This window comes from Ruditapes philippinarum, unplaced genomic scaffold, assembly GCF_026571515.1.
Source record: "Ruditapes philippinarum isolate M1 unplaced genomic scaffold, ASM2657151v2 ctg3920_1_1_1_1, whole genome shotgun sequence".
In the NCBI taxonomy this organism is placed as follows: Eukaryota; Metazoa; Mollusca; class Bivalvia; order Venerida; family Veneridae; genus Ruditapes; species Ruditapes philippinarum.
Window position 1 is genome coordinate 24,737 of NW_026864081.1, and position 11,194 is coordinate 35,930.

Here is an 11,194-nt window from a genome sequence, read left to right on the forward strand (position 1 = left end):
AACCTGGGACCTTCGGAATACTGTATTGCGGCTCGACTGACAGCTACTCTCACACCTTCTCCCCTAATAAGTGAACACTTTGAACCGTGACACTCCCCTGCTATATTGAAATTTATCCTTGAATTTCAAAGAGTTACAGAGCAATGTAATTTAAACTCTGAACTGTATCCAGTCACAGTCCCATGTCACAGGATGAGAAAAATGTGCAGCCCGACTGGGATGCAAACCATCAGAATACCGTACCATAGCTCAGAGTACCAACTGAGCTATCTGGCCGCTTACACTATAATCCCCCATAAAAAGTTAACAGTTCTTAACCGTGACATGTGGAAAAATGTTACAAGTAGCAAAAATATGAAAGAGTGTCAGAATGAAAAACATTTATTTTTAGCTCATCTGTCACAAAGTGACAGGGTGAGCTTTTGTGATCGCTTTTCGTCCGGCGTCCGTCCGTCCGTCGTCCGTCCGTAAACTTTTGCTTTAAATGACATCTCCTCATAAACCACTAAGCCAATTTCATCCAAACTTCACAGGAATGTTCCTTTGGTGGTCACCTTTGAAAATTGTTCAAAGAATTTAATTCCATGCAGAACTCTGGTTGCCATGGCAACCGAAAGAAAAATCTTTCAATATCTCCTTTTAAACAACCCTAAGAGCTAGAGCTTAGATATTTGGCATGAATCATCTTCCAATGAGTGTCTACCAAGTTTGTTCAAATAAAAGCCCTGGGGTCAAAATTGGCCCCGCCCCAGGGGGTCATTTATTTTCCCTATATGCATATAGTAAAAACTTAAAAAATCTTCTTTTAAAGAACCCAAAGAGCTAGAGCTAAGATATTTGGCTTGAAACATCTTCTAGTGAGTGTCTACCAAGTTTGTTCAAATAAAAGCCCTGGGGTCAAAATTGGCCCCGCCCCGGGGGGTCATTGATTTTCCCTATATGCATATAGTAAAAACTTAAAAAATCTTCTTTTAAAGAACTGTAAGAGCTAGAGCTTAGATATTTGGCATGAAACATCTTCTAATGCATGTCTACCAAGTTTGTTCAAATAAAAGCCCTGGGGTCAAAATTGGCCCCGCCCCAGGGGGTCATTGATTTTCCCTAAATGCATATAGTAAAAACTTAAACAATCTTCTTTTAAAGAACCCAAAGAGCTAGAGCTAAGATATTTAGCATGAAACATCTTTTAATGAGTGTCTACCAAGTTTGTTCAAATAAAAGCCCTGAGGTCAAAATTGGCCCTGCCCCAGGGGGTCATAGATTTTCCCTATATGCATATAGTAAAAATTTAAAAAATCTTCTTTTAAAGAACCCAAAGAGCTAGAGCTAAGATATTTAGCATGAAACATCTTCTAGTGAGTGTCTACCAAGTTTGTTCAAATAAAAGCCCTGGGGTCAAAATTGGCCTGTCCCGGGGGTCATTAATTTTCCCTATATGCATAAATTAAAAACTGAAAAAATCTTCTTTTAAAGAACCGTAAGAGCTAGAGCTTAGATATTTGGCATAAAACATCTTCTAGTGAATGTCTACCAAGTTTGTTCAAATAAAAGCCCTGGTGTCAAAATTGGCCCTGCCCCAGGGGGTCATTGATTTTCCCTATATGCATATAGTAAAAACTTAAACAATCTTCTTTTAAAGAACCCAAAGAGCTAGAGCTAAGATATTTAGCATGAAACATGTTCTAATGGGTGTCTACCAAGTATGTGCAAATAAAAGCCCTGGGGTCAAAACTGGCCCCGCCCCAGGGGTCATTGATTTTCCTTATATGTGTATAGCAAAAACTTAAAAATCTTCTTTGAAAAAACCCAAATAGCTAGAGTTTAGATATTAAGCATGAAACATCTTTAAGTAAATATCTACAAAGTTTGTTCAAATAAAAATTGGCCCCGCCCCAGGGGGTCATAGATTTTCCCTATATGCATATAGTAAAAACTTAAAAATCTTCTTTTAAAAAACCCAATGAGCTAGAACTTAGATGTTTAGCATGAAACATCTTCTTACGGGTGTCTACCAAGTCTGTTCAAATAAACAAATAAAAGCCCTTGGGTAAAAATTGGCCCTGGGGCTATATACAGGTGAGCGAACTCAGAGCCATCTTGGCCCTCTTGTTTATTTTGTCGCACTTTTTTACATTTTGTCAGTATTTTGTGAATGAGCACTTCAACCGCGACAACACAAATAAAATCAAAGCACTGAAAGTACTGTTGGAAGGAAATTTTCATAGAAATACCTAATGCGTGTGAATTAAAAACAAAGGAATATGTGCAAGCTCCAATCTACAGCTAGCTGATTTGATGACGTAAAATGTGAAGTCATTGTTTCCGTTTTTGCACTACTCATGTTCAGTGGGCTGATAACTAGTTCTTGGCCCAGGGCCCCAAACCCATAAGTTGTGACACTCATAATCAGTTGAAATCATAGGCAATTCTGTTACTAATATAGTAATAAGTGAATTAATAGATAATACTACTGCATTATGCACACAAAGAACCACTCAGTTTGACCTAAATCGGCCATGACTTATATGACTACTTCATAGGAATTCAAGACCATACCATAAGCATTATTTAATCATAGTTAATGAAGAGACTTTTTATTTTAAACTCAAGGACAAGAAAAGCTCATCATGTGCTTACATTTGTAAGTTCAAACATAACTAATTGTGTTTTAGTATGAAATTGATGTACATGCTGTTAAAGTCATAGCAAAACAAAGAACAATGATTTAAAATAAACTTTTATTGTCAAAACTTGCATAAAAGTAAAAATAAATGTAATATAAAAAATAAATGATTAAATATATGGAGATAATGAAATTTAGTTTGTCAGATAAAATGTATAAAAGGAACTCCACTGAGGTTTTTTGACATGATGAGACTGAAATTTATTTTTCTAGATTAATGTACCACTTGATGTATGTTTTGACCACTACTCTTTGAGAAAAATTTCAGATCATTTGCGCACTTCGTTTTTCAAGAATAATTATTCAAATTGTAAAAAAATTACCCAAAATGAAAGCGTTTAAACACATATCACGCAGATCAGGCTGAGAAAAGCATAAAAAAAATGATTTTCAATTCATTTCAAAGTATATTTCTTCACTATCTGTGCATATTGTATCAAGTGCCCCGGCTCATTTCTGTAGAAATCCAAATGTTATGTTTTAGGCTTTTAAACCTCAATGGAGTGAGTCCCTTTAAATTATTGGTACATATTGAGGTGATACAAATTATAACAATCTGAATGAAAGAAGCTTTAATGCAAACGGCCAGTAATATAGGAGGTGCTGTTCTAAGGATTTTTTACATACAAGACTGACATTATACAACAAAATATAGTCAAAAGTAGAAATGTGCCCATAGGACTTGAATGCCTGCGTTAAGAACAATGCTTATATTGAGTGGGTAATCAAAATATGTACATAATTAGACAAGCCCACTGGCAGCATATATCAAGCCTGTTGCCATTATTCAGAACTGAACCTTAAAGCTTCAGATTGGGGAGAAAGATGTATACATAAGTGAGCATTTGTGATAAATGTTATGAAAATCCAGCCATGTATATAGAAATATACTCTCCTGTTTTCAGTTATTATTTGACTTTTGATCCAAAGTAGTGACCTTGATCTTTGCAACAGACACCTGATTTTTCATACTACACTCCAACTCACTAAAGACTGTTAAATTTTGTCCAGAGTTATATGAAAAATCTTTATAGATTTCAAAAGCATTCAAATATTATCAGTTATAAATCATTTTTTTGCATATGATTTGGTAAGGAATGCATAATGTTGTATAAATTTTGTGGAACGTAACTGAAATCATACTTGACCTGTGTTTTGATATATTGTTGAATATACCAGTTATAAATTGAATCCTTAAAAGGTGTACAAATTTTATTGGTTAGCTTACAAGAGCATTTCTGTTTTCATATTTTACTAGGTAAAGTACAAAGAAATGATATTGTTATGATTTTATGAGCCATCACATCAAACCGTGATCAATGTAATATGAAGTATGGAAAAATAAGTAACAAGAAGTGCATGTTTAACTAAAACAGAATGTATGATTCAGAGGAACACTGTAAAAATAAAGTAAATAATGTTAAAAAAAAACAACAACAAAAAAAAACATAAAAAAAGTTGACCATCATTTGGACTTTCATGAGTTGGCCATGCTAATCTTAGAATAAGAACATAAATAAAATACAACATTATACAAAAGGTAGTACAAAAAATACAATGATCAAAAGTTTGAAAGTGAACACTTGTTGGTAAAATAAACAAGAATTTGTAACAGAGATACCAACGTCCCCCGCCTCAGGGAAGTTTTATATGAAGCAAAAAATTGTGCTATTTCAAAAGATTGAGGCAGGGATCTAAGGATTTTCAGTCCAAAATTATGATCAATGCTGGATCTGCAAATGCAACAATAAATTTATTAAAGAAATAAAATGAAATACTGAATTTCAAAATATATCATGTTAAGCTTTGCAGGGATTTTTTGGCTTATTTTATAGCCGTTATTGGGACATGTTCCCAATTGAAAATAGTATATTATTTTCCCAATCCAAAGGAAAATATTCCCAATTGAAAATTACAAAAATATATTGAAAAAAGAATTCTAAAATCTTTGAAAATAAGGGCTTCTTTACTGTAATAGTGTTTCAATGTTTGAAGAAGCCATCCTAGGCAGTGATTGCTTGCATACATTTAATCACTGCAAACTTTCAGTCATACATTTTTTCCCAATTTTAACAAAATATCGCTGAAATTCCCAGTTGCATGGGTATGGGTTATGTTCCCAAAATCCTGGAAAAAATCCCTGCTTTGACCTCTAAGTGTGACCTTGACCTTGGAGGTAGGGGTGCAGGTGTTGTGCATGACATATCATCTTATCATTGTGACTATTTGTGCCAAGTATTTTCCAAATCACTTCATCTATGAAGAAGTTATGGACGGGGCATAAAATATACCATATAACAGACTTTGTTACCTTTATACCTCTAAGTGTGACCTTGACCTTGGAGGCAGGGGTGCAGGTGTTGTAATTAACATTATTATTGTGACTATTTGTGCCAAGTTATTTCAAAATCCCTTGAACTATGAAGAAGTTCTACATTGGACACAATATATACCCTTTAAAAGACTATGTTAATTTTTTACCTCGAAATGTGACCCTGACCTTGGAGGTAGGGATGCAGGTGTTGCGCTTGACACATTGTCTTATTATAGTGAATATTTGTGCCAAGTGTTTTCAAAATCCTTTGATATACAAAAATGTTATGGACCGGACAAAAAAAAACCCTATAACAGGCTATGTAAATCTTAGACCTCCAAGTGTGACCTTGACCTTGTAGGTTGGTGACCGATTGTTGCAACAATCGCATAACACATCATCTCATTGTTGTGAACAATTGCGGCAAGTATTTACAAAATCCTTTCAAAGATAAGAAAGGTATAGACTGGACACGAGATATACCCTCAAATGGACAATGTTGACCTTGAATGAGCAAGTGTGACCTTGACCCTGAAGGTAAGGGTCTGGTTGTTGCACATCATCGTCTTATTATAACAAACATTTGTGCCAAGGAATTTCAAATTCCTTCAATAAATGACAAAGTTATGGACCGGACACGAAATATACCCTGTAACAGGCTATGCTAATATTTGACATCCAAGTGTGACCTTGACCTTGGAGGCAGGTGACCTGTTGTTGAGCATGACACATCTTCTCATTATTGTGAGCAATTGTGGCAAGAATTTACAAAATCTCTTTAGAGATAGGGAAGACCGGACACGAGATATACTCTCAAATTGACAAGTTGACCTTGAATGAGCAAGTGCGACCTTGACCCTGGAGGTAGGGGTCTGGTTGTTGACATGACTCATTGTCTTATTATAACAATCATTTCTGCCAAGTTATTCCAAATTCCTTCAATAAAAGCTTGAAGTTGATAAAGATTTGTTCATACATATTTCAACAAGATTGTTGAACAAGAGGGCCATGTGTATATAGGCCCCTGGAGCGGGGCCAGTTTAAACCCCAGGGCTTTTATTTGACCAAACTTGTAAGACACCCGTTAGAAGATGTTTCATGATGTTAAGTTTTTACTACACACATATAATGTAAAACAAAGACCTCTGCACCACCCCCCACCCCGGCATGGCCAATTTTTATACAAGGGCTTAAATTTGAACAAACTTGGTCGACACCATAAGATGTTTCATGCTAAACATCTAGGCTCTAGCTCATTGGGTTTTTTAAAAGAAGATTTTTTAAGTTTTTACTATACACAAATAGTTAAAAACAATGAAACCCCTGGGGCGGGGCCAGTTTTGACCCCAGGGCTTTTATTTGAACAAACCTTGTACACACTTACCAGAAGATGTTTCATGCTTAATATCTAAACTCTAGCTATTTAGGTTTTTTCAAAGAAGGTTTTTAAGTTTTTGCTATACACATATAAGGAAAATCAATGACCCCCGGGGAGGGGCCAATTTTGACCCCAGGGCTTTTATTTGAACAAACTTTGTAGACACTTACAAGAAGATGTTTCATGCTTAATATCTAAACTCTAGCTATTTTGGTTCTTTAAAAGAAGATTTTTAAGTTTTTACTATATGCATATAGGGAAATTCAATGACCCCCTGGGGCGGGGCCAATTTTGACCCCCAGGGCTTTTATTTGAGCAAACTTGGTAGACACTCACTAGAAGATGTTTCATACCTTTAAAAGAAGATACTTTGTCTAAGCTCTAGCTCTTTGGGTTCTTTAAAAGAAGATACTTTAAGTTTTTTTCTTTTGGTTGCCATGGCAACCAGCGTTCTATGAACAATATTTAGAGGTGACCACCAAAGAAACATTCCTGTGAAGTTTGGATGAAATTGGCTTAGTGGTTTATGAGGAAATGTCATTTAAAGTGGACGCCAGACGAAAAAAGCGATCAAAAAAGCTCACCCTGTCACTTTGTGACAGGTGACCTAAAAATAGTTAAGTGATCTTATTTTCCTGGTGAAAAACTGGTGGCTCAATAAAGTTTTATACATATTATGATATTTCAAATATTGGAAAGTTATCTTTAGTTCTTGGTGAAAGACTGGTGACTAGTTTTCTCCTCAATGTCATTTCTTTTTCTAATTAGATTAAGTCATGGTACTATATTCATGAGGCTTTCCACATCACATCTAAGAACTCATTATCCAACATTGCAAAGGGCAGGCAGTCTCCTGATATTCCAATTTCTTTTAAGTTTTATAAAACCACAATATTTCTATTTCTTTAGTGTTTCCGACATGAAGACACATCTACATGTATCTTTCCTTATCACTCCTGCTTTTACTGTTCTATCATATAAGCGCCTCTGTTTCCTGAAATATTTGTTTAGAAAAAGTTAATTGCAAAGTTAAAATTCCACTTGTAAACCCTTGCCGAGCACAAACTTACAGCAGTGAAAGGCTTAAAGGTTTAAAGTCAAGAAACTAAACCAATCAGTCACAGACACCCCAAGTATTTTATCTATTTGCTAAGCAGCAATTTTTTCAAAATTATTTAAATTCATAATGTGAGTGATTCTGATAAGCTATAGACAGCTAAGTGATGATAAGATGATCATATATGTCAGATATGTCGGAGTGCTAACACTGCTTACTGTGAATATTCAATATTTTAATGTGAATTGTCCTGAGGTAAAAAGGAAAAGAAAGCTGAATTCCTAAATACATGTTACATGTCACAATTGTTCTTGCTATTAATTTTGTTCCTAATTTCTTGTATAAGATATTTAAATACACTGTAATTCTTTTTTATAAATTTGGCTTTTTGTGACAATAGTCTATCCAGTGACCGAAGCTCACTGACTTAAAATAAACTGTCCTGTGTCAGCCTTGAAACAAGTCAAGAAAAAAAAAGCTATTAGAATATAATAATTAAGAAATATCATATACAAATACTTCTAAATAATCATGTACCTCTTCCTTAAAAGCCCATGCTATTGAAAGAAACATTTTTTCCATTTGTTCACTTCAAGGTTAGTCAGATTGACAGTCTCACATTTTAGCCTTTATCTCTCGTGATTTCATTGTCATTGACCCTAAAGCATCCTTAAAATCGATATCCTGCTGTTCACATTCATAAATCTGACATAAGTTTTTAATATAGCTCTGTGACTAGTATTATACAACAGCTTATCAAGTTGTGTTTCTATTCAAAGTTACAAAAGTATTGTTTTCTAATATGTTTTTGCTCAACTTTTTTTTTTTAGAAAAAAGAGGTACTGATACAGTCATGTAGGAGTTGTCTTCCGCAAACTTGTTCCTTGATCAGAACTTTTAAATATGTTAGTGTACTGTCTTCATACTTGGCCACAACACCTCTTGACACAAGACCTTTCAGTAGACTAAACTTACCTTGACCTTTGTTCATAAATGACCTTGACCTTCAAGGTCAAATGTAAACAAATTGCTTGTTTCTTGCTATAAGCTAGTGGCTATAACTTCAAACTTGGAACATAATAATCGTAAAGACTTTTAAGATAGCCCTTTAAGTTAACCAGACATACTTTGACCTTCACTCATGAATGACATTGACTTTGAAGGTCAAATTAATTATTATTTGCTGTAACTGACTGCAACTTTGTTAATATTGAATGGATTGACTTCATATTATAACAAAACGTTCTTTAGAATAAGGCCTTTCATGTATATCAAACTCAAATTGACCTTGGCTCTTTAATGACATTAATTGATTTTTGCTATAATTTTATGTTACAATGTACTATGTTATTAATCCACAGATTTTTAGATTATCAAATTAACTAATTTACATATGGCCTTGACCTTTAGGTAAATTTGACCATCAAATGATTGATTGATTGATTGATTGACTTTTGATTATATTTTCTTAACATTGTCGTTTATCAATGGAAAGGATTCATACTAAGCATAACTAGACAGACCTATAAAATATATAAAAAGGAAAACTAAACTTTTATTTTTAAGACTCAAGAGGAGTTTAAGCCGTTTATTTTGTTTTCTTTTAGAAACTGAGTAAAAAGGTCGAGCGTTGTCCCTGACCGGAAGTGGCTCTTGTTTATGAGTTGCTGTAAATAGATTATTATGCCCCGCCACAAAATGGCCGGGCATATAGTGTTACATTGCTTATTATGGTTAAATGATTTTTGGCAGAGTATTGTCCCATTTAATTTAAAAAAAAAGAAAATTGTTTTCATTATCTCCCTAATGGTTGTTGACACTTAAAAAAGTTAACTCAAATTTGCCATATGGATATATCATGTTGAGTTCGAAATATGTCATGGTTTGATGATTTTTGACAGAGTTATCGGTCTTGAACTTTGTAAAAATAAGATATTTTAGTTTCCCTTCATTATCTTCCCAACAGTTTTACAAATTCAAATGAAATTTTCCATACGGATACGTTAAGAGAATGCTCAGGTGAAGTTTGAATTTGGTCATGCCTTGTTGATTTTTAACTGTGAAAAAATAAGAATTAAGATATTTTTAGTTTTAGTTTATTTTCTTCCAAACTGTTGTACACATATAACCCAAATTTAACATATTGATATGTCATAGGTATACGCAGGTCAATGTCATATTTGGTCATGGTTTGATAGTTTTTGAGACAGAATTATGCCCCTTGAACTTTTGGGGAGAAAAGAAGAAGTTGTCAATTTCTCTTCATTATCTCCCAAACAGTTGGTCACATTCGATTCAAAGTTGCCAATTTTTGTTCATTATCTCCCAAACAGTTGGTCATATTGGACTCAAATTTGACTTACAGATAATCACAGGAATAAGCAGGTCAAGTTTGTATTTGGTCATGGTTCGATGATTTTGGTCAGAGTTATCCCTCTTGAAAGTTGGAAAAATACTTTTTTAAGTAATGTATGTATAATGTTGAATCGCATGTGCAGGTATTAAACAAGAAAATACAAGTCAAGTTAAATTATTAAATTTGGTCTGATGAGTTACCATTTTTGAACTAAGAAAAAAAAGAAATTTTCCGTTAAAGGAACTCCATTGAGGTTTAAAAGCCTAAAACATAACATTTGAATTTCTTCGAAATTAGGTGGGGCACTTGAGACAGAAATATATGCATAGATAGTTAAAAATATATTTTGGAATAATTCAAAATTGTATTTTTCTTAGTCAGTTTGGATTGAAAAGCGTTTAAACGCTTTTCATGTTGGGTCTTTTATTGACAATGTGAATAATTATTCTGGAAAAACGAAGTGGGCGATTGATCTGAAATTTTGCACAACGATTAGAGGTCTAAACCTTCATCAAACTGTACATTTATATGGAAAAAAAATTCAGTCCAATCATATTAAAAAACCTGTATGTACAAGATTTATATTTGTGGGCATAGTTTAATGCAATATTTGTATTTGTGTACATAGACAAATGTAAGATTTGTATTTGTGTACATATTATTTACTACATTGTATAAGATTTGTGTTGTGTACATAATGATTTATAGAAGATTTGTATTTGTTTGTTATATTTTCTTACAGATTTGTATTTGTGTACATATTATTTATTACATTGTACAAGATTTGTGTTGTGTACATAATGATTTATAGAAGATTTGTATTTGTTTGTTTTATTTTCTTTAAGATTTGTATTTGTGTACATATTATTTACTACATTGTACAAGATTTGTGTTGTGTACATAATGATTTATAGAAGATTTGTATTTGTTTGTTTTATTTTCTTACAGATTTGTATTTGTGTACATATTATTTACTACATTGTACAAGATTTGTGTTGTGTACATAATGATTTATAGAAGATTTGTATTTGTTTGTTTTATTTTCTTTAAGATTTGTATTTGTGTACATATTATTTACTACATTGTTTAAGATTTGTGTTGTGTACATAATGATTTATAGAAGATTTGTATTTGTTTGTTTTATTTTCTTTAAGATTTGTATTTGTGTACATATTATTTGCTACATTGTATAAGATTTGTGTTGTGTACATAATGATTTATAGAAGATTTGTATTTGTTTGTTTTATTTTCTTTAAGATTTGTATTTGTGTACATATTATTTGCTACATTGTATAAGATTTGTATTTGTGTACATGTTATTTACTACATTGTTTAAGATTTGTGTTGTGTACATAATGATTTATAGAAGATTTGTATTTGTTTGTTTTATTTTCAACAAGATTTTA

General features: G+C 33.0%; 1 long non-coding RNA gene across 1 annotated transcript; it reads right to left on the reverse strand.

Annotated features, from left to right (window-relative positions):
- Window positions 1-6,812: 6,812 nt before the first annotated feature.
- On the reverse strand, window positions 6,813-8,141 carry LOC132724351 (uncharacterized). The gene is made up of 2 exons (XR_009624896.1): window positions 7,970-8,141; window positions 6,813-7,369 (listed from the first exon to the last, which is right to left on the reverse strand). It is a non-coding gene; the product is annotated as an uncharacterized LOC132724351 (long non-coding RNA).
- Window positions 8,142-11,194: the final 3,053 nt, after the last annotated feature.